We start from the raw sequence: 21021 nt of genomic DNA, 5'->3' as shown, positions 1-21021 counted from the left end.
TTTTTGTATTTCTCAGTTGCGTGCCACTAAATATATGTTGGCCATGCGTTTCTAGCCATTCACTGCAATTCGGCAAGCAGCGCATGCAGTCTAGACAAACCTCACTAAAATAATTTTTTTGCACTGGTGCAGAAATTCTTCGGCACGGTCTGTCATTTCAGTTGAGTGAGGCTGCTCAAGGAAATTTCCTGACAAGGTCAAGGAGCCCAAGCACCAGCGAACTCTGAACCATTCTTTCAAGCATCAGCTCTGTTCAACCTGCTTATGCGCTGTGCCTCACCAAGGTACTGGACGCTGCCTACTTATATGAAGTGCTCTTCATATTCTCCTCAGTTTGGCAGCAGTGTGTGTGGTCTTCACAGTGCTTGCCAAAATCATTATTGCACAGGTGAGACACTTATTTCCTGCTTTAATTGTGTTAGTAGTACTGCATGCACTCCTGCCAAGCAAGAGTACTAATGTTTCCTGTGAATTGTTTGTCATGGTAAACAGAGGATTTCAAGCACAAAATTCATACTGAACTTTGGTCCTTCAAGAAGTGTGGAATGAAGGTGGTGACAGTGTCAACGCGCTCTCTTTAGAAATAAAGGCTTTGCATGAAAAGCCTGTCGCACCTTGAAACAGGCACAAAAAACTTCCAGGTGAAAATAAGCAACTTCAGATGAAAATTGAAGAATTTACACTGTATTCAAGGTTGAACTATCCGACATCAAAGGCGTCTCAGATGAGGGTTTTTTTTTGACGCTGTCCGAAATTTTCGGGCGATGATGGAAAAACCATTACTGGTGATGATATTGACACTGCAGACAGAGTAGGAACAAACAAGCCTAGTTTGAAAAAAAATAGTAGTGCATTATGAACGATGTTACAAATGAAATGTTCTGGATAAGACAAAAAACTTACGTCTGTCTGCAGTGGCCTTTCCTTTTAGATCAAGTAGTCCTATTTATGTGAACGAACACTTGACAAGACAAGGTGAGCAGTTAGTGAGAGCACGAATGCAAAAAAAAACAAGTTGGTTGGAGGTACATTTGGACGCAAAGCACGAAATTTATAGCAAAAAAAAATTGGAAACATTAGCAATTTTAAAGACTGCCTTCTTAAAAGATCTGGCAAAACGCTGTGTTGATGCCTTCAGAGCCACACTTTTCTTGAGCTTGCAATGTCAGTAAACTACGACTGACATGGCAGAATTTTGATACCTAGATAGTGAAAAATTGATACCTAGATAGTGAAAAAGGCCACCAGCTATCTTCAATGCCTTTACCTTAAATAATCTTAGCATTATAAATAAGACTAGTAGCCTGTGTCTCTATTTCGATGACATGCCGGTAAAATTTGATGCCATTCTTTTGACATAATCCTTGCATTTTTTGTGCGATATAGCCCACCAAAAATACCAGGGTACAATTATCATGGCATTGTGTAGTTCATGAAATGGGGAAATGGAATAGCACTGTACATCTAACGTTAATTTTTGGCCGATGTCAATAGACTTCCGTGTGTTAAGCCCTGTGTTGAGTGTCTAGTAGTCAACTTGGGGGTTTTGTTTTGCAGCAATTAGCGTGCCTCCATTAGGTCATAGGTAGGAATTTTGAGTTTCTGGAAACTAGGTAACTTGATTTCTCGGTCACGGATGCACAGACGATTTTTCGCTCACAACCAACGGGGCAGACGTCGGCGGCGGGTTTTCTGCGACACGAGCTCTTCAATGCTATCATGTTAAAAAGCTGACATAGGCAGCATTGACCAAATGAATGCAAAGAATAAAGTCAAGTGTCCTAGCAGGAATCCAAACCTAGTATTCTGCTTGGTAATTAAGTATTCTACCACAGAGCCATGCCCGGCCTCGGTTATACTTTCCAAATAGTCTCAAATGTTTGTGTAACATCAACTGCCGTTGCAGTACTGGCTATCAAATTTTATAACTATTACATGTGCACTCCTATGATGCAGCCGTGAGGTCGAGTCAAAGTCAATTGTAGTCAGGCACCATCCTGTGAAGTATTTGTGTAGCAGTGTTGAGGGCTACCATCGTCGCGAGTGCCAGCGCAAACACCAGTGCTTCATACCAGCCTACCACTTCTATCTAGTGTGTTTCTGTTTCTGTTGGCATCGTTAAGAAACAGCAAATAACTGCTAATGTTGTCAAAGGTGTGACATCTCCCCATAACAAATGAAACATATGCGGCTGTTTAACGTATGTGTGTGCGAGAATTTGTACTTATATTGAGCTCCACTTCATAAGATCGCTCAATAAAAAAATTAAAATACATGTTATGCGTGTTTCGCATAACATCGATTCCCAAAGTATGTGGGGTCTGCCAAATTTTTAGCATCAATTTTGTAACCTAAATGCTACCATAAACAATTATTTATTGAACATGAACAGCTGGACTACAACATAATAAGTTTAAGGTATTAGGAAAACTGAATATGTTCATGACTACAGCATACCTAACAGGCAAATACTAGTACTACATACATGACACACTATTGTAGAGCTAGACTAGAATATTGCTTATTGGCACTTTACAATTCTTAAAAAACCCTAATTAACTTCAGTGCCTTATTCGATTTGTTCAAATCGGATATGCGCAATCACTTGATGAATAGCTTTTTTACTCGAACCTAACTCATGTTTCACGTGTGCATCATGCTGAATCATTGCTCAGATGTTTCTTGTGTATAAATTTCCTTTCTACTATGCTGTTTGTTTTTTATGTGAAATATGTTGTACGTGCTACCCTCTGTAGGCCCACAAGTACTGTCAAGTTGTTTACACAGTTTTTTGCCTGGGGGACCTCCAACAAGCATGTTTTCCGTTGAAAACAAAGCGAATTTTGATGCTGACTTCTACTCACATCGAACCATGAACACTCCAGCATGACAACGCATATTGTATCTTGGACAGTCTGTCTTGTGAAACTTTTAGTGATTACTTCTGTCTTTATTTTAGGCTTCCGGGTGCGGATGTGCTGTAGAGAAGGAGCGCCCTGACCACACTTTTGTAAAAGGAACCAAAGTCGCCTGGGCAGCTGAAGATGGATTGTGCAAGTGTTTGAATGATCACATTATATTAATCCAACACCACTTGCATTACTTTGTCAATATTTGTGATTTTGTAACACATAAGTTTAGAAACACACACACATATATAAAAGGAGAGCTGTAAATAGGCCTTGAGCAAGTTTGTAGTCAAGGCTTTTAGCATGATGACCAAAGCATGTTATATAAGCCCACATGTTTTACCACACACCTACTCTCCTATCTATTTTCTTTTTCAATTTTGTGGGCACTGGCAACACCCTCAATAAGCGCCTTTGGACTGCTGGTGCCTCTAACTTATATTTGGTTGTTCTAAATAATTTATTTGTTACCTACTATGCAAGGAGGGAAGTCAGAATGTTAAAAGTTAAAAAAGAAGTCTCGTCACAAAAAAGATGTCTACTCGTAAGAAAAAAGATTAGAAAAAACAGAAGATTGATCCTCACTCACAAAGATCTCACCATTACAATCGATGCAGAAGGTCATAGCTCATGTTTACTATTGTCAATCTTTTTCAGTTGTATGCTATGTACAATAAATAGTGACTATTGGCATCATGTTAATTTATTTGTCATAAATTTTTGTTGGGGCCTAATATCTTGCATTCTCACATGCATAAAAGCTCACGTCTGCTACACATAATTTAAAAGAGCGCAATGTGGTAAGGTTCTGTATTTAGTGCATATTATCTGTGTGTCTTTCAAAGTGAGTATATGGCATTTGAAATAATCACCAGTATTCGAAACTTGTGAATTTTTAATTTGCAGGCATGCATGTCTGTATGATGACCAAGCATCCATAAATTGTGCATGCATGTGTGCAGCAAGGGGCCTTGAATAGATTACATTCATTCTGGACCAAAAATGGGTAGCACAGGCCATATACGCACTCTGGGATCAATTTCATGAATATTAAAACACACATATTTATTTAATATAGCTTGCTTTAAGGTATATATTTACATATTGTCTACTTCCACCTTGAACATTGCACCATGCATCCGGCACTCTGCCGAGCGCTTCTCGAGGGCACTTTGGTAACTAGTACACAAACGTACAGACAGCTGTAAGTGGGCCTCCACTTTGTTGACTGCTGGAGAACAACGGCTTCGCCAAATCACACTTCCTTTGTGGTGAAGCTAACTTTGCTCTTGCAACAGTACCAGCTTATCTAAAATTCGACACTGTTCTTTAGAAGTGCAGCTTGTTCTATCCAGAGCAGCCGAAAACGAAAACATGAGGAACAGCACCTGGACAGGGTAAGGCACAATTGCAGCACTTCTCGATAACAGTGCCGGATTTTCTATTTGCCTACACATAGAGAAAGCAAAACACTGGAGCCAACTTACCAGTAGCTTCACTGCAGAGACACTGTGTTTTAAAAGACGATGATGCAAAAGCCCCACCTAGAGCTGTCACTGTGTTTCAGTGCTAGTTTCATAAGCGCCTGCGGAAGGCACTCTGTGGAGGGCCGGCCGCGTGCATGGTGCACGTGTTCAGGGTGGAATGGACGACTTAGTACATGTGTTCAAGTACTAACAAACTGTATGTGGGCTGTCACTCAGCATGGTCTACAGAGTATACAGCAATCTGCATTTTTAGCCATCTCCAGCGTCAATCCTAGATTTGGCCCACTGGTACGTCGATGTGGAGCACCCTTCCAGCACCCATTTGAAAGGGTGTTATGACATCACATCACCTTTTTTTAAAGGGTGCACTCATTACACCCTTCAAATTTTTTGCTCTGCACCCTTTCCTTAAGGGTGCTGAGCTCTGCACCCTTTCTCAGCACCCTTTTTTGAACACCCAATAGGGAGCAAAGGGTGTTCGTCTGGCGACAAGCTCATTTACACCCTTAAGGGTCAGAATTGGTTTAGTGTGTAGGGAATCATTATTAGATCCCACTGCCTCTTCATTTTGAATGTCTTACACATCTTAACCGTCCTTTTTCAAAGGTCTAGGGGTTGGCTGGGGTGTTGCTCCCACCCTTAGCACACATTAGGGAATGCACACTATGGATACCGTATAAAAGAAAGAAGAAAAGAATAACAAGGGGAAAAGGGGGGGGGGGCAGAAATGTTAACCAGTCTAGGAGGGATGGTATGCTACCCTACACAGGAAAAAGGGGTGGGAGAGTTCGAAACACCGCATGAAAACACACAACTTGATTGGCACGTAACGCAAGGAACCAAGAGTAAGTGAAATCCACCCTATTACACCGCTGCACACCGGTCAAAGCGAAGTCTAAAGGTTGGTGCACACCGGCGACTAGCAGCGGTCGCACGACCATTCGCGACTGGCGACCAAAAAGCGACTGATGTTCACACCGACAGAGGCTGCATGCGAGCGACCGGAAGTCGCAAAACCGGAGAGTCACGTCCGGATCTCGTTATGAGCGAGAACTCCTGAGACCGGCGCGATCAGCTGATCGCCGCCAGCTGAGTCCGTTCTCGCACAGCGTTCCCAACAGCGTCAAGTTCGATTCAAGCGAAGAACAAGACAATTTCAAGGTGCTGATGCACTGTGCCATGGTGTCAGCGCTGGCATCACAGATGCCTCCAAAGAAAAAAAAAAGCCGGTAGTGGATGTGACCATCCTTTCGATCGCGGGAGTTGACCGGCCATGCAAGCCGCCTGCCTTCAGAGCTGCGCTGACACGACGAGGAGTATTTCCGAGAGTCGTACGTATTCAGAAACCATCCTTGAATTTCCCTTGACTTGCCACAGCCTACAACGCAGCACAAATGCGTCTCGAACGTGGAGTCTTAAGTCGTTGCCAAGGCATGAAGTACAAACGCGTTCCAAACACGCTGCGTTGAATGCGCTGACAAGTCAAGTTCAAGAGAAAAAAAAGTTTCCGAATACGGGGAAAAGACAGTGCACAATTTATTTTCTCTTTACTTTGACGGTGTTTAGCTTCTTGCGAATGCCACCACGTAAATTCGACACTTTGCTCGAGTTGCTGCGGCCCGCCATCTCCAAGCCAAGTATTCCGTGGTGGCCATGGTGCCACAAACCCAGAGGAACGCACTCGTTTGTATCTGGCGGCAGGAAGCCAGCGCAATGAAAAAAAAATTGAGCATCGCTGATTGGTTAAGCAGCTTTGCGACTGCAGTCGCGCGACTGAAAAATCGGTCAAGAAGCGACTGGCCAACGCAGTCGCTTTGCGACCGTTTGCGACCGTTCGCGACTGGTTGCGACCAGTCGCAAATGGTCGCGCGACCGCTGCTAGTCGCCGGTGTGGTAGAAAGTGGTAGAACCGGGGGAGTACACAGTATATACAGTTGAAATGACTGAGGGATCTTTTTTTTTCTTTTTAACATCTACGTCGACCAGTTGCGCTTATTAAGCAACTCTTTCGAAAAACAACGATCAAACCGCGCAGACCCACGTTCCACCCGTCGGAGGTTGCTTATCTACGTACGTGGAAAGGAGAAGTGTCGTCCTCTTAACACCTTTCGAAGGGCGAACGCTACAGAGACGAGAACGGCGAGAGAAAGGCAGTCAGTCGGTGGAAAACGAAACAAAAAAAAAAAACAGACAGAGAGGTAAGGAAGGGCGTCCTATAAGGCTAAAGAGAGCGCACAATAACGCGCATGTTGTGAACAGAACAAAAAAAATGAAAGCTCTGAGCCAGTCTAGTCACGGCCGCGATCATGCAGGGAAGAGCGGAGAGGGGGACGGGGGCGCAGTTTTCACCGGTGCAAAGAAACAGAAACCCTGGAGAACAGAGAACAAGGAGGCAGGCATGCAGGCTGGGCCGGTACGTTGGAATCTCCAGAATTAAAGAGGAAACTGCGAGGAGGAAAGACGCCCCTGGAGGCAAGGCAGCCCAGGGGCCCGCAGAGAGCCTGTAATCTACTGCCGGCTGCTCGCACTGCGGGGCACAGCGAGCCGGCTAAAACCTCCCTCCCCCCTCTTTCTCCTCACCGAGAGAGCACACTCTCTCCTACCACCCCATATGAGCAGACAGGCCAGCAGGAAACCGTCGCTTTACCCGCCTCTGCCTGCCCCTTCCATCAGTCTAGAAACAAAACGTCCGCGGCAAAAACTGGACGAGCGAGGGAAAGGGGAGGGAGGAAGGCGCGCGAAATATAAACAGGTACACACGACAGCGCGCGGCGCCTCATCTCGCCCGCGGCGTGGTAAAAGGAAACAGGACGCTTACGACATTGCTGCCGATGGAGCAGAGTAGGGGGAGAGGCGTCCTGCTCAAAAAAGAATACGAAACGAAATTAGAGGAGAAAAAGAGAGAAGGCACTCGGATGGAAGAGGAGGAGAGAGTGAGCACCTATGCAGCGAAACGCGCGCGGATGGCTGCACCTTTGCGATGCTACCCTCCTTCTTCGCAAGGGAGGGAGCATGTTACAAATGATGGCTTGTAAGGAGGCGCATAACCATCGCTCGGTGTGACCGCCTGCCTCCACGTTCGACAAGACTCAGGGCAGGGCAGTGAGGCCGCTGGCCTGGCTCTGCCGCGCGGACGATCGAGATCGGGGTGCAGTATATGCATGGGTTAGCACGAGTCGTGCGACCGACAAGCTTCTTGGAGCGGTGCGAACGCTGTACGGATAATGGAGGTAAGATCCTCGTGTGCCTTATCAAACAGGATATATATATATATATATATATATATATGGTGGTGAAAGGTGAGCCGATCCCGAAGGCGCCGCAAGTTGCAGTGACTGCGACCTCAGAGGCAATGAAAAACCACGTCGGAAGCTTCCGCTTAGGTGTGAATGCAACCGACTGGGGCTATTGCTCAAAGCAGCGTGTGAAAGTTTCGGACTGTCATCTATATCGAATTACACCGAGCACAGTTAGCACTGTTGGTGCAACCCAAATATTCATACTGTACAGTATCTAAAGATACGCCGCGGTAGCACACACGAAGAAAGTGCAGTTTTCAAAGGGATAATGCCCCCTTAGTAACATTCACCTTCTTTCTATGCTGATAATGCTGACCAAAATAATTTGTGAAACAAGCCAGCTATCCGCTATCACAACAGCAAAGTTACAACAGTTCTTAGTCCCTGCGTAACTCACGATGACAACAATAATTGTTGGGGCTTAACGTACCAAAACTACGATATGATTGAGAGACGCCGTGTGTAGTGGAGACTCTCTGGGGTTAATTGAAGCCCACCCACCTATGGTATTCAGCCTTCATCGAAATAAGGCTACCATTCGACATCGCGACCTTCGGATAAGCATTCAAGCGGCATAACCGCTAGAACACCAAGGTTGGTATACTATGCTGAAACTAACGCCAATACGTTGAACGTGTACGGGCTAAAAAACGAAAACCTAACGACATCGCAAAAAGAAAAAGAAAAACAGCGGGGCCCATCTGTACGCCGTCGTTCAAGCTGGCCTCCGCGGGTGCTTTCATTTTGTTTCGTTTCCTTTATACATAACTCGCACCAGAAGGGCGGCCTTGCCCCGAGAATATCAGCGACGCAAGCACAACTATCGCAAACCAGAGCAAACTGCGGCAAACTGCTCCGTGTGGCGACGGGAAAGTACGCGGAGCAAGGAGGAGAGGGGAGACCGGAGGCTCATCCGCGCTGGGCCGCATCTTCGCAACAACCTCCCAACATCCTCCCACCAAGACGATAAATGGAGCTCTTCCTCGAAAAAATAAAAGACCCCGCGCGTCGTTCGCCCCCCGACCATCCCGTCTTCCTCCCCGTCCTCTGTTATGCGAGCACACTGGCGTTGCACGTTGTGCGCAGCCTTCGCACATCGTTTGCTGGCACACCAATCTCCTCCCCGTTGAACGATGGGCGGAGCACGAAAAGCAGCGGCCTCGGCAAAAAGGCAGCCCACAACGACAAGCTCGAACGGTCCCTTTTGTTTTAGCGGCGTGCTGCTCTTTTTCCTGCCCACCTCCCTTCCCGACTTTTTTCTTCTTTTTTTCTCCCCTTATAATTTCCAATAGACTCGTTCTATTGCAAACTCTTTAAGAGTTCCTGGGCGCCAGGTTTCCTATCTTGCTTCTTGACGGACATACAAGGCCCGACTACAACGGAGCTCAGCCCCGGCGTACAACCGGCGGCAAAAGTTCGCGGGACGTGCACTCCGTTGCAAACGCGAAATCACACTGTGTTAGTCCACGAATCACCAAGCGATTAACCGTATAGTTCGCGCCAACTACAACAGTCTAGAACAATTCGATTTCAGGACGCCATGTTCCCAGACAGGGCGAAAAGACAGCTTCATCGAAAATTTCGAGACTAGAAAGTTCTCGCCGGAGGGTGTGACTCGAAAGAATTTTCTTTTTCTTTCACTGGTAGCAAATCTCCGCCCTTTCTCTCTTTTCCGTCACAGATTCCATCGTATTTTGCTTGATTGATTGATATGTGGGGTTTAACGTCCCGAAACCACCATTTGATTATGAGCTACGCCGTAGCGGAGGGCTCCGAGAATTTCGACCACCTGGGGTTCTTTAACGTGCACCCAAGTCAGAGCACAAGGGCCTACAACATTTCCGCCTCCATCGGAAACGCAGCCGCCGCAGCCGGCATTCGATCCCGCGACCTGCGGGTCAGCAGCCGAGTACCTTAGTCACTAGTCCACCACGGCGGGACATCGTATTTTGCTTACTTATCGAACATTTGTTGCCTACGGTTAAAGTAGAAATAAAACAAATCGATGCCACCCCCCCCCCCTCCTTTTTTTGATGTTAGTATGGATGTGTCAACAGATGTTAAGCAGCCCCGTAGCTGTAGCACGGCGGCTACTATACGGCAATTCTTGTACGAATTTTGATGCCGCTAACGAGACGACAATGATCAGTAGTGTATAATAACCTTAACATACCCATACTAGTATGAACCGGTAGATAGAATAAAACATTATGACGTGGCAGCCATGTGGAATGGGGGGGGGGGCAATACCCAACACAATTCATGTATAAAAGTACATTTGAGTTTCCTACCAACTGCGCAACCCAAAAGTGCAAAAGCTAAATCGAAATAAATCGTGGAACGGAAAACTTTCGCCCGCGCCACGTGCGGCCGATGTTCGAACTATCCGCGAAATAGCGCTCGAGCATACAGTACGAAACGAAAAAAAAAAAATCCGCCCGAAAGAATGATTGCCTTCGTTAGACATGCGGGCGCCTAATGAATTGCGGCGGCGTCGGTGCGACTATATCCTACATACGAGACGACGGCACCTGCGCGAGGAGAAAAAAGAAAAAAAAAGAACATGTGTGGAGCGAAGAAAGATGGTTTCTCCCCGCCCTCCAGCCAAGAGGAGGAGGAGGAGGCAGGCATGCGCTGTTAGGAGGATGCGCAGGGCTTCCAAGTGAAAGCGCAGGGAAAGAACGATCCACGGTAATTCCGCCGAAGAAGGAAAAATTGCGAAGCCCGGCTGCAAAGCGAGAAAGGAGGCGATGGTCTATAAGGCAGTAAAAAGAGACAAGCGCGCAGAGCGCGCTCAGGTTTCTGGTTTTTGGCGACGTTTGACAAGAATTTATGTACCCTTACGTTATCGTCGTGATGGTGATCGTCATCAACGATAACTTGACTAGCTCGCTCGCTTTCTATCGTGCTCCCCTCCTCTGTCATAACTCATTCGTTTCAGCCTCCTAATGCCGTGTTATCAGAAGTACACCAGTCATATGTACTCCGAGGACAGCATGAAGTATACAAGGCCAGACAAATCGTCTCTCTCTCTCTCTCACACACACAGATAAAAGCGATATCATCCATTCTATAAGTACTATCGTGATGATGATCATTACTAACATCAGCAATGTACTTGCCGATGCCCCACCTTCCTATCCTCTATTCCATCCATCGCACAGGAAGGTACAACGAAACGACACAAGCTTTAAATAAAAGTATGGCCCTAAATAAAAGCAAAATGAGATGTACGAAGGGAGAAGGAAAGAAAGAGGGGTGGAACTTCATTAGAGTCTGGATCCATCATGTCGCGCCATATCACGTCCACTGATCTTGGCGTCTCCGACGCCTCTGAGGCGCTCACTTCTTGTCTGCTTGCACTACCCTACTCAGAAGAACAGGCCTGGCACCCTCCTCCCCTTTCTCATTTGCCCCCTTCCTCCTTCCCCATACCGCTCCCCTCCCTCCAACCCAGGTGGCATTAACAATCCTCCTCGATCCTCACAGCCTTATTATACACGTACGCATATACGCGGTCATCATCTCGAGCGACGTCGTCATTTTCCTACAATACCTGCTCGTCAGCTTTTAATTGCAACTCCTCCTCCGTTTGTAAGACTCCCCCCCCCCCCCCCCCACAAAAAAAAAAACGCTAGAAAACCGCGGCGCGAAAGAGAAAACCATCGCACGGTAAGAAGAAGGAACGATCAAGCAGGCGAGGTAGGGCCCGTACCGGACCTGCCACCATCACCGCCTTCATCATCTTCCTCTTGTCTTCTCCGCAAGGGGGCATTTCAGTCTTGCCGAGACCGCGTACGCATATCTATATATCGCTCATCTGCCTTTTTCCTCTTCCCATTCTTGGTTCCGCTCCAATGCCTCCAGCCAGGCGCGCCGTGAGGTATAAAATGGCGTCGATGGTAATTACTGCGATCGACGCAGCGCGCGCGCGCATGCGCATAAATACACGCTGCAGCGCCGCTGCTGCGATGGCCGACCGGAAAAGCAAGAAGGCGGCGGCGGTCCTAATGATGCTTTCCTCTCCCTGGTAGAATCTACGATTACGATGACGATGACGGAGGACACGGAGAGCGCCAGTAAGGCGCGATGTGCTGCCCAGCTTAATGCGCCTGCTCGATACTTCATCCCGAACGCCTCAACGCCGTCTATCTCTCAAAAAGAAACGTGCGATGGGGAACGTATAATTGTAAAAGCGCATAACCTCCAAAAATACACTAAACGATCGGTGCACGATGGGTTTTACCTACACCGTGGTTTTTCCATAAACAAGCACCACCTTATACGCAAACAAGGCAACTATAAGTTGTTTTTTTAAGGACGTAACATGAATGGGTATATAATGAAGCACAGTGTTTGCATTCCACACACTCACACTTCGTAATTCAAAGCTGCCGCGTTTCGTGAAATAATAGTACGCTCGCACATCTGAAGGGAGGGGCACTCTATATACAGACTGGGAGTGTTTTCATAAAGCTTTCATAACGTTCTTCACCCTCCACCGAACCCCCCCCCCCGCCCATTTTAAATCGAGTTCACTAAACAAAAACAAGAAAAATAAAACGCACACACTGAAACATCTGGCGTTATAGATTATCGTTTGGCAACGATATCACGCACACCAGCAGAACAGAGTGAAAAACAAACAAACAAAAAACGTTCGATTATCACCCAACGCTTGGTGTGTGAAAGAATACTTGTAACGTAAAATAAAACAGTAACAGTAATTCACACAAAACCAAGAACTTTCTAATTAGTGCGTCACCTTTGTATACAGCTCGCGCTGTCAGCGATGAAGAGGAAAGGTGGAAAGAAAAAGATCGAATGAAGACGGTGGTGTATCTAGTAATCCATTTACTGCTTAACTTCGCCCAGACAGGGCGAACATGCGCAAAGAACGATCAAACGGTTGGCGCCAAGTGCACTTCGGCCAACACGCCCTCTCCACACGGCTGATATATATATATATATATATATATATATATATATATATATATATATATATATATATATATATATATATATATATATATATATATATATATATATATATCTGCGTCCACCGCCATATCGGTAACGATAAGGGCCACAGACAGTGAAGGATGAATCTAAAGAAAGAAAGTAAAAAGAGAAAAAGACAGTGGAGTGCGGGTCAAATACATACAAAAACCCCGTAGGAACAACCGAAGCCCAAGTGTCTCTGTGAAAGACAACCCGAACAACGCAAGTTTCAACGAAAGCGACCGCGCATAACAGTTACGCAAGTGGTTAACTAACGAGGAAGAAAATGGGGTACAGAAGTAAAAGCAATAAGAAGCACTGTCTCCCGGACAACAGAATCGGAGGAGAGAGATATATTGCTCGCACCACAGCTGTAGGACGCGCAAGCAACGATTTCGATAACACGCCGGCAACCGACAATCATTCGCGAGCACACAAGTAACGTTTTCCTTCAGGCGCGAGAGAATCGAGCAAGTTTTGCCCGTTGCCATGGAAACACGGACGTCAGAGAGCGAGCCAGACGTCCAAATGAGTGTGCGCCGTTTTTCAGGCGTAACAATCACCCCTATATCATTCTTAACGCGACGGAATTGCGCGACGTAATGACTCCCCCCCCCCCCCCGCTTCAGTTTTTCATGCCACGTTAAGCCAAGAAGCCAAGTATGTATTTAATAAATATTATGCGTGTCGGCCCGCTTGCAGACGACAGCAGATAAGTCGTACTGACGTCAGAAATATCGTGTAGACCACAAATAGATCGCACGGACGAGAGGGAACATTAATGAGAACAAGGATGCCAAGAGTAGCATGGGGGATGTTGTTAGTAATTGTAATGCAAATGTGAAGAAAGAGAAGTGGAAGAAAAGCTAACTTGCCACCGTACTGAAGGATCCGAACATGTCACGTTCGAGATGTTCTCTACATTTCTCAATTATGTGTAGCCTAACAAAGAAAACAAGCCCGTAAGTTTACACTCCTTCCCTTCGGAAGACAGATAAATGGGACAGACAATGGATAAAGAGAACGTACACGTGCATGACAGACTAATTGTAAGGATGACAGACAAGTGGTAAACACGAGATGTCACACCGACGACATGTATGTCGCACAGGCAACATCAAAATCGTATAGACCACATGTAACTTATGCAGACGACAGATAAACCGTAAACGCGAGAAGCCGCACAGACGACACGCATATTGTAAATCGTATGAGGAAAACAGAGAAGTCAATATGTCCGCCTGTGGCCTCCATAACGCTGAACGTAAAGGATGAAGAGGGGTACCTAGGTTGCTCCTTTAGAGGAGTAACTAATCTGCCACACCCATTGCTCCACGTTATAGGAGTATCTGCGAAGTTACTCCTCCCTCTCGTGGTTACTCCTTAAGGGTTGTTATTTTTCCGTAAAAGAAAAAAAATAGATTTCGGTCGATTTAGCCAGCATTTCGAAGTGTGTGCAGGTATGCGATTAGATGCACAATCGATGTGCAAGTGTCACATTAAGAAATAAATTTCAGAAAATTTGCACCAAGCACGGTATTCGAGCTCCCCGGCCACTCAATTAGCATACGCGTACACTAACCACTACACCACGCCGCGCTACGTCTGGAAGGAAACAGGTTCATGTATGCACCGACGGGTCATCTGCACACTGCACGAACATTTCTGCAGTTACTCCAAAAAACAGGGCGCTTTCCTCCACAAGGATAAAAGCACCGCTCCTTGCCGTGCCGTGTGCAAACGTTTGCACCCGTTTCGTGTTTTGAGGGAGCAAAGCGCCCTTTTCGGGGTAAGTGCGCAGTAAATCCGGAAACCTCTTTGGATTGCACGGAGTACAGCAATCAACGTTAGCGCATGGACGACAGCATATATACAGCCATGGATGCATAGCGGTCATTTGATCGCGCACACGCGCGACAGTCACACACAGACATTCTCGTAGAAACAACATGGTTTCCCGAACATCACTCACGCTGTTAGCATTTCCGCCAAGGCGAAGGGCACAAGGCGTTGCAGACCCAAATCACGGGGCAGGCGTGTCGTCGAGTCTGTGCAGTATACATGGAATGCGCGATAGACCGACGTAACGATGTGTTCTTACATCTGTACGGTATACAACGGCGCATTAGCAGTTTTGTATACAACATCTAAACACAACATCTAAACACAACATAAACAACAACATCTAAAGAGCGTGCACAGCACAAATTATTATGCGGCAAAGACGACGAGGACGACGACGGAAAAAAGAAATAGAGAAACTGGCGTCCTTGAAAGCAACGGTGGTGTTCACTTCCGTCGCCGAAGCACCGAGAAAGTGAGAGATATAAACGCCACCACTACCAACCCAGGGGCAGGCAATAAAAGGGGCCCCGTAGCAACGATGCGAAGGTAGATGTCATAACAATAAAGAGAGGCCCGCAGAACGAATGAAAGAACGTTTAGTGAGGAGGACTACGTCAGCGTCGTTATTACGACGTGTTTGCGAGGTAAGGAAAGGAAAGGGCGGAGGAGGGCAGCAAACGATCAGGAACCGAGCCCTGTCTGCGTAGTATAAGGAGGTGAAAGGGACATTACGTTAATATTCTTGGGGTGCAACCGCTCCCCGTAACTGCAGACGACGGCGCGGCAGCGAGCTTTAACGCCGCTGACGAGCGCTGCGCTGACGCGGATCAGCTTCTTGCTTGACCGAGGGAGATGAAGTTCTTTGCAAAGGCGCGAGACGGCGTGTCCACTTTTTAGGGGCGAAGCTCCTTAAGGCGTGGGCTGTACGTCCCCTGTATGTAGCCACCTCTCATTTAGTTCTTGCAGTGTCCACTAGATGGCGGTACCGTCTCCCGTATGTCGCCTCCTCTCGTTTAGTTCTTGCAGTGTTCACTAGATGGCGGCACCGTCTCCTGCATGTAGCCACCTCTCGTTTAGTTCTTTCAGTGCTCACTAGATGGCGGGACCTATTGCTGATGATGAAAAGATGCAAGATGTTATAAACTAGACGGCGGTACTTGTAGTTGATGATGAAAGATGCGAGATGTTATAAAATAGGAATGATGTCACATATGGCACGTGTCATTGGTGGAAGGCAATCGTTCGATTTAGTGCGGCGACGTACGCTAGGGGGAGCATTGTAATAAATTCGAGTAGGCAAAATGTACGGAAGATTCATGGTTTACCAGGTTTTCCTCCAGAGCTTCGCCCACTCATCATCATTCACTTCGTGGATATGGCGGCACTTTTTTTTTGTTTTACTTTTCCTCTCGTCTTCTTTCTTGTCCCCTTCCCTAATCCCCCAGTGCAGGGTAGCCAACCCGATGTCTTTCTGGTTAACGTCCCTGCCTTCTCCCTCCCTCCCTCCCTCCCTCCCTCCCTGCCTTCTCCCTCCCCCCCTCCCCCCTCCCTCCCTCCCTCCCTCCCTCCCTCCCTCCCTCCCTCCCTCCCTCCCTTCCTTCCTTCCTTCCTTCCTTCCTTCCTTCCTTCCTTCCTTCCTTCCTTCCTTCCTTCCTTCCTACTCTCGTCTTCCCTTTATTACGTTCCTCAAAAGCGCGTCAAGGAAGTTCAATCGGAAGGCGCTCATACGCGTAAAAGCGAGACATACTAACAATAGTGCCCTCCCCACCACCCCACACCGAACACACGTCGGACGCACGCACACCTACATCACAAGGTGTGGCACGAGCGAGCAAGTGCGACGTCGATGAAAAAAAAAAGAGAGAGAGAGAGAGAGAAAGAAATAAGAAGCGACGCCCATCGCGCACCGACGGTTCCCAGAAAGTTTATTAAGCAACAAAGAAGCGTGCGTTAAAGAACCAAACGAAAAAGCCCAGTCCGGATGCGCACATTTCAGCCAGCAGCGCGCAACCGCATGTATCTCCACCGCTATTAGTAAATACTCTATGAAGACGGCTCGTCGTGATCTTTGACGCCCACATGTACGGTTTCGTCGCGTCGTGGTAAGCACTAAATGGAAGGACCCTAACGTAGAAACACGGCGTGTGCGTCACACACCACAGGCGAAGCGCGTGAAGACCTCCTCCGACGGAACCCTTCCTTTTCAGCTCCATTCTCTCTATATAGTCGCTATCTGCTCCCGCACAGAGTCCCTGCAGACAATGCCCTGTTTCTACGCGCGAGCCTCCGGTACAAAGGGTCCCTACGCGCGCACACACGCACACCCAGTTCACGTGTGCCTACACAAGCACTATATATGACTTCTAACTTACGAAAGCCACGCATGCATGTAAAACTCACGATATGGAAACCCTTCCTTCATCGCAAAAGCGTCTGTGTAATACATCCATACATTTTGTAACTATACGTAAAAAAAAACAAGACAACCATAGGACACGTAATTATAACGTGGTTATCGACGCATATTCGCGATTTCCACCGTGACACCCATTTCGTTCGCATAGCTGAAAACGCGTCTGAAGAAGCAAAATGAGAGGAGGCGGGGGACACAGCCGAGAGGATGCTATAGAATAGTGAGAAATGTGGTCGCGGTTTGCTCGATAAAAGTACAGCTCGCAATCGTCGCGCGCCGATTTATCAATGAGACCGAAAAATACCAGAGGAATGCCGAGAAATGCACCCTCTCAACCTACTCTTCTAACACAGACAAACGGAGAGAGAGTGTGAGAGAGAGCATTGACGACGTCAAATCAGGTCGGGAAGAAACACGCGAGCGTCCACGTCGCGTTTCCGAAACGCCGGAACAGCCCTTAGCGACAATGGATCATCGACACGGCCGAAAAAATCGTGTATCGCATTATTTTACACTCGCTTTTCGCGCGTCGAAGAAAAGGAAATACAGAAAAACGACAGAGCCGCGGCGAGCGCTCGCCCACATTCATCGAGCCATCACATCGCCGTACTACATACAACGCGAGACGCTCGCAAACGCGATTTGTCACCGATCAGCACCAAAGCGGAAACGAAGCACGAGCACTGCAGAACTCGCCGCCACGTTATGTACGCATCCGGTTTGGCGGTGGTGTCTGTCTTCTCGCGTACCAGCCATTAGGAATGAGAGATAGGGCGACCGCGAACGGACGTAAGGGACGCACCCCCTTCCCCCCTCGCACGCATGCGCTATTAGCACTTCCTCTTCTTCCGCATCATATCGCGCGCGTATACTATCTTCCAAGCTTCAAACGTCTCTCGGTTGTCTGCCTTCGAACGCCGCCCGATGGAGAATCGAAGAAAGCGACCCGCCGTTCCACGAAAACTCCATCGCTGCTTTCTCCCTTCCCAATTCTCTGTCTAGTATATATATATATATATATATATATATATATATATATATATATATATATATATATATATATATTGCCCGAGGCTATTCTGTCTAGATGCAAGCGAGTCTTCGATTCGCAGAAGCGCCGCGTCGAAAAATGGGCCCACTACGAGGCGTGATGCATGCCTGGTGAAGAACCGTTAAAAGAGCCTCGGCAAAACGGGGACCGGGAAGACGGCCACCGAACGAACGTCGATCCAAGCCATGAGTTACGCGTGTATGTAGCGTATATCTGCCCGTATCGAATTGTTCTTTACAGCGAATGAAATGCTTGAGCTGTATATAGAGCTGTAAACCTCGCTGTAAAAGCTTGTGTGCGGTGACGTTCGCAATATCCATGGTTTAGCCGAGAAGGTATTCGTTCGTTATACCAGTTTTTGTTGCTGTTTTTGTTGTTGTATAGAGGCGTTCGCGTTGTGGTGCAGCTAAGATCGCGACCTCGCTATAGTAGGCTCAATATTCGGTGGCCAAATCTTGTGACAAGCCTGAAACAAAGAAATACCAAAAGCAAACAAAAAGTAAAACGCGGTTCGCGTGCACCTTTCATGAATTGAGGGCATATTAATGAACAAAGTGATCAAAATTAAAATGCGAGCGTGTCGTGACAGAAGCCTGTCACGACACGCTTTAGCCCTGAATTTAGGCCTTCGCGCAAGGATATTTTTCTCTCTCTCTTTTTTTAATGGCTCTGGGAGCGCAATATCGAGTCATTCCCCCGAGAGTAACTAGGCGGTATAACTATTTTATACTCCTCTGGATAGCATCGCTCCCAGTAAGAGCGTAAACCTTTCTCTGTTCCCTGACGACTACACAGTAAATTTTATAAACACGACCCCTTCTCCAGGCGAGAAAGTCACTGACAAACCCTCGCCCTCCACGATCGCTCAGACAGCAAACGCATTCGACGGCCCACACACACGCACGCGCGGACCGAAACAGAATCAAGAATAGATCGAAAGCAGAACCTGTCCAGCTCTGTCGCGCGGCCACCAGCCGCGAAAGTGGTCTGCGACAGCTTACATAAGGCCGGACGCGCGTCTGTACAAGAGAGAGAAAAAAAAAAAAGGCACGTCATTGTAAACAGGTCTTCTTCACCCAGTGGGCTGCCAGTCTTAAATTAGCCGTCGCGTCAACCCTATCTGGCCGACACCTTCGGGACCACGAAAACACGGCCGTTCACGCGGCTCCGTCCAAGATACCCGCGCCAGACAGACGCCTTCGCAGATTTTATGTACGATGTCGGTATAGGTGCACACCTGCGAGACGGTGTTCGGCGTTTACGCTCCGTCGTCTCGCCGAAATTCGGGGCAGCGTACGCTATCAAAGGCAGAGAATTCGCGACAGCCGATAATAAAACTAGAAAATCAGGGTCGCATTTTATCCCGAAAGCCTGGCTGTAAACCGACGTGTAAGCACTGCGCCGTGCTTACAAATTTGTCAAGACACGTGTTTTTTTTTTTTTCTCGCTCTTTTTTTACTCTGTGTACCTCCATCACATCCTTCGACTTTCCCAAGCCAACTTTTTTTTTTAACTTTGCGTGCACGTAAGCACATAAGAACGCAAGAAATCGGTGACCAAACGGTAAGGGGTACCCGCCACCACAAGGGTCCTCTCACATGCATGAACCCTCTATCCAATCAGACCGATTCGTTAGCGTTTCTGCCTTCCCTGACCGCCAACACAGGATTCCCGAACGTCCCAGGCCGCACACAATTTAAAAACAGCGGGATGCATGCGCGACGAGGCGACCACAGCCGCGGCTAAAACGAAACGTCTTGTATAAACGAAGAAACGAAAGATCGGAGTACGAAAAGTGGCGGTATCGGGGCATGCTGCAATGGCGCATCGCGTCCCAACGTTGCAACTAACGATAGTTATAGCGTGAGAACAAAACGACGACACAGAGACAAGAAGGACACGAAAGACACAGTCTCTGTGTCGTCGTTTTGTTCTCGCGCTATAACTATCGTCATGCCATACCAACTAGCCCAAGCTGCCACACTTCTAAGCTGCAACTAAAGTGAACTATGCTTGCGACGTAGCAGCGAGACGAGAAAGCGGGGGCTTTCATACGGGCAGCCATATTCTTCGAGCGTGCGTTTCTTACTTGCTTTAGCGACGTGTGGCAAAGAAAGAAGAAAGAACGCCGGTTCTCGTTCGGGAGCGCTTCAGAGATTTGGGTGGGGCTCACCAAGAAAGACGGCCACAATTTATCCGCACGCTCCACAGGTTCCCTTTGCTTGGCTTTTTTTCTTTTCTTTTTTCTTCTTCTCGACCTGTGCGCGCGGGGCGGCGGAGAACCCAGCGGGACGTCTCACCTCTGCGCTGCCGACCCGAGTCGGCTTTCTCTTCCTCCCCCTGGTCGCAGCAAGACGCCGCCGCAGCAGGACTCCGAAACAGGCCCCCACCGACACGGGCCAAGAACCGGACAAACTTGGGGCGGTACTACAGACAAGCCGGATTCCTTCGTGCATGTATTAATGCGAGCTGAATCAAACCAGTTCAAACAAAAACACCGCACGAGTGCTATATAAGAAACACCTTGCATATAAGAAACTCCCAACTTTTGCGAGAAGCACTCACGGCGCGCGATGTTCCACGTTTTCGCATCGCTTGCTTCGAGCTCCATCCACCACGTGGTGCACATTTTCATAAACTCGGAAAACCGAGTTTAAGAACCGAGTTTATGGGCCCCCTTCACAACTCCTTTGCGAGTTATGGGGCCCTGCTTTTATAACGAAAAACTGATGCACATATCTTCTTGTGAATGATAAATTATATGAAATGAAATATAAAAGCTCGGTTTTTCCGTGCGAATTCGAGAACTTGCGGGGTCCTGTCCTTTCTCGGTTATATATAGAGGTTTTCCTTCCGCCTATTTCTTCTTTTGCATCCAAAACCATCGCAGGATTGTGAGGAACGCAGTGAGGGGGGGGCGGGGGGGGGGGGGCTCCGGAAATTTGACTGTTCGGTGTTCTTTAGAGTGCACCTAAATCTTAAGCTCACGGGCCTACAGCTTTTCACCTCTATATAC

General features: G+C 47.5%; 1 protein-coding gene and 1 long non-coding RNA gene across 2 annotated transcripts in view; one reads left to right on the top strand and one right to left on the bottom strand.

The window, feature by feature from the left end:
- Positions 1 to 21021, bottom strand: part of LOC119173873 (leucine-rich repeats and immunoglobulin-like domains protein lambik) — a 134710-nt gene that overhangs the window by 49927 nt on the left and 63762 nt on the right. The gene's annotated exons all lie outside the window — the stretch shown is intronic.
- On the top strand, positions 252 to 3097 carry LOC142817774 (uncharacterized). Its single transcript, XR_012895348.1, has 2 exons — positions 252 to 388; positions 2960 to 3097. It is a non-coding gene; the product is annotated as an uncharacterized LOC142817774 (long non-coding RNA).

The sequence above is a fragment of the Rhipicephalus microplus genome, chromosome 5 (genome assembly GCF_043290135.1).
Source record: "Rhipicephalus microplus isolate Deutch F79 chromosome 5, USDA_Rmic, whole genome shotgun sequence".
Classification (NCBI taxonomy): Eukaryota; Metazoa; Arthropoda; class Arachnida; order Ixodida; family Ixodidae; genus Rhipicephalus; species Rhipicephalus microplus.
This window is presented reverse-complemented; position numbering and strand designations above follow the sequence as displayed.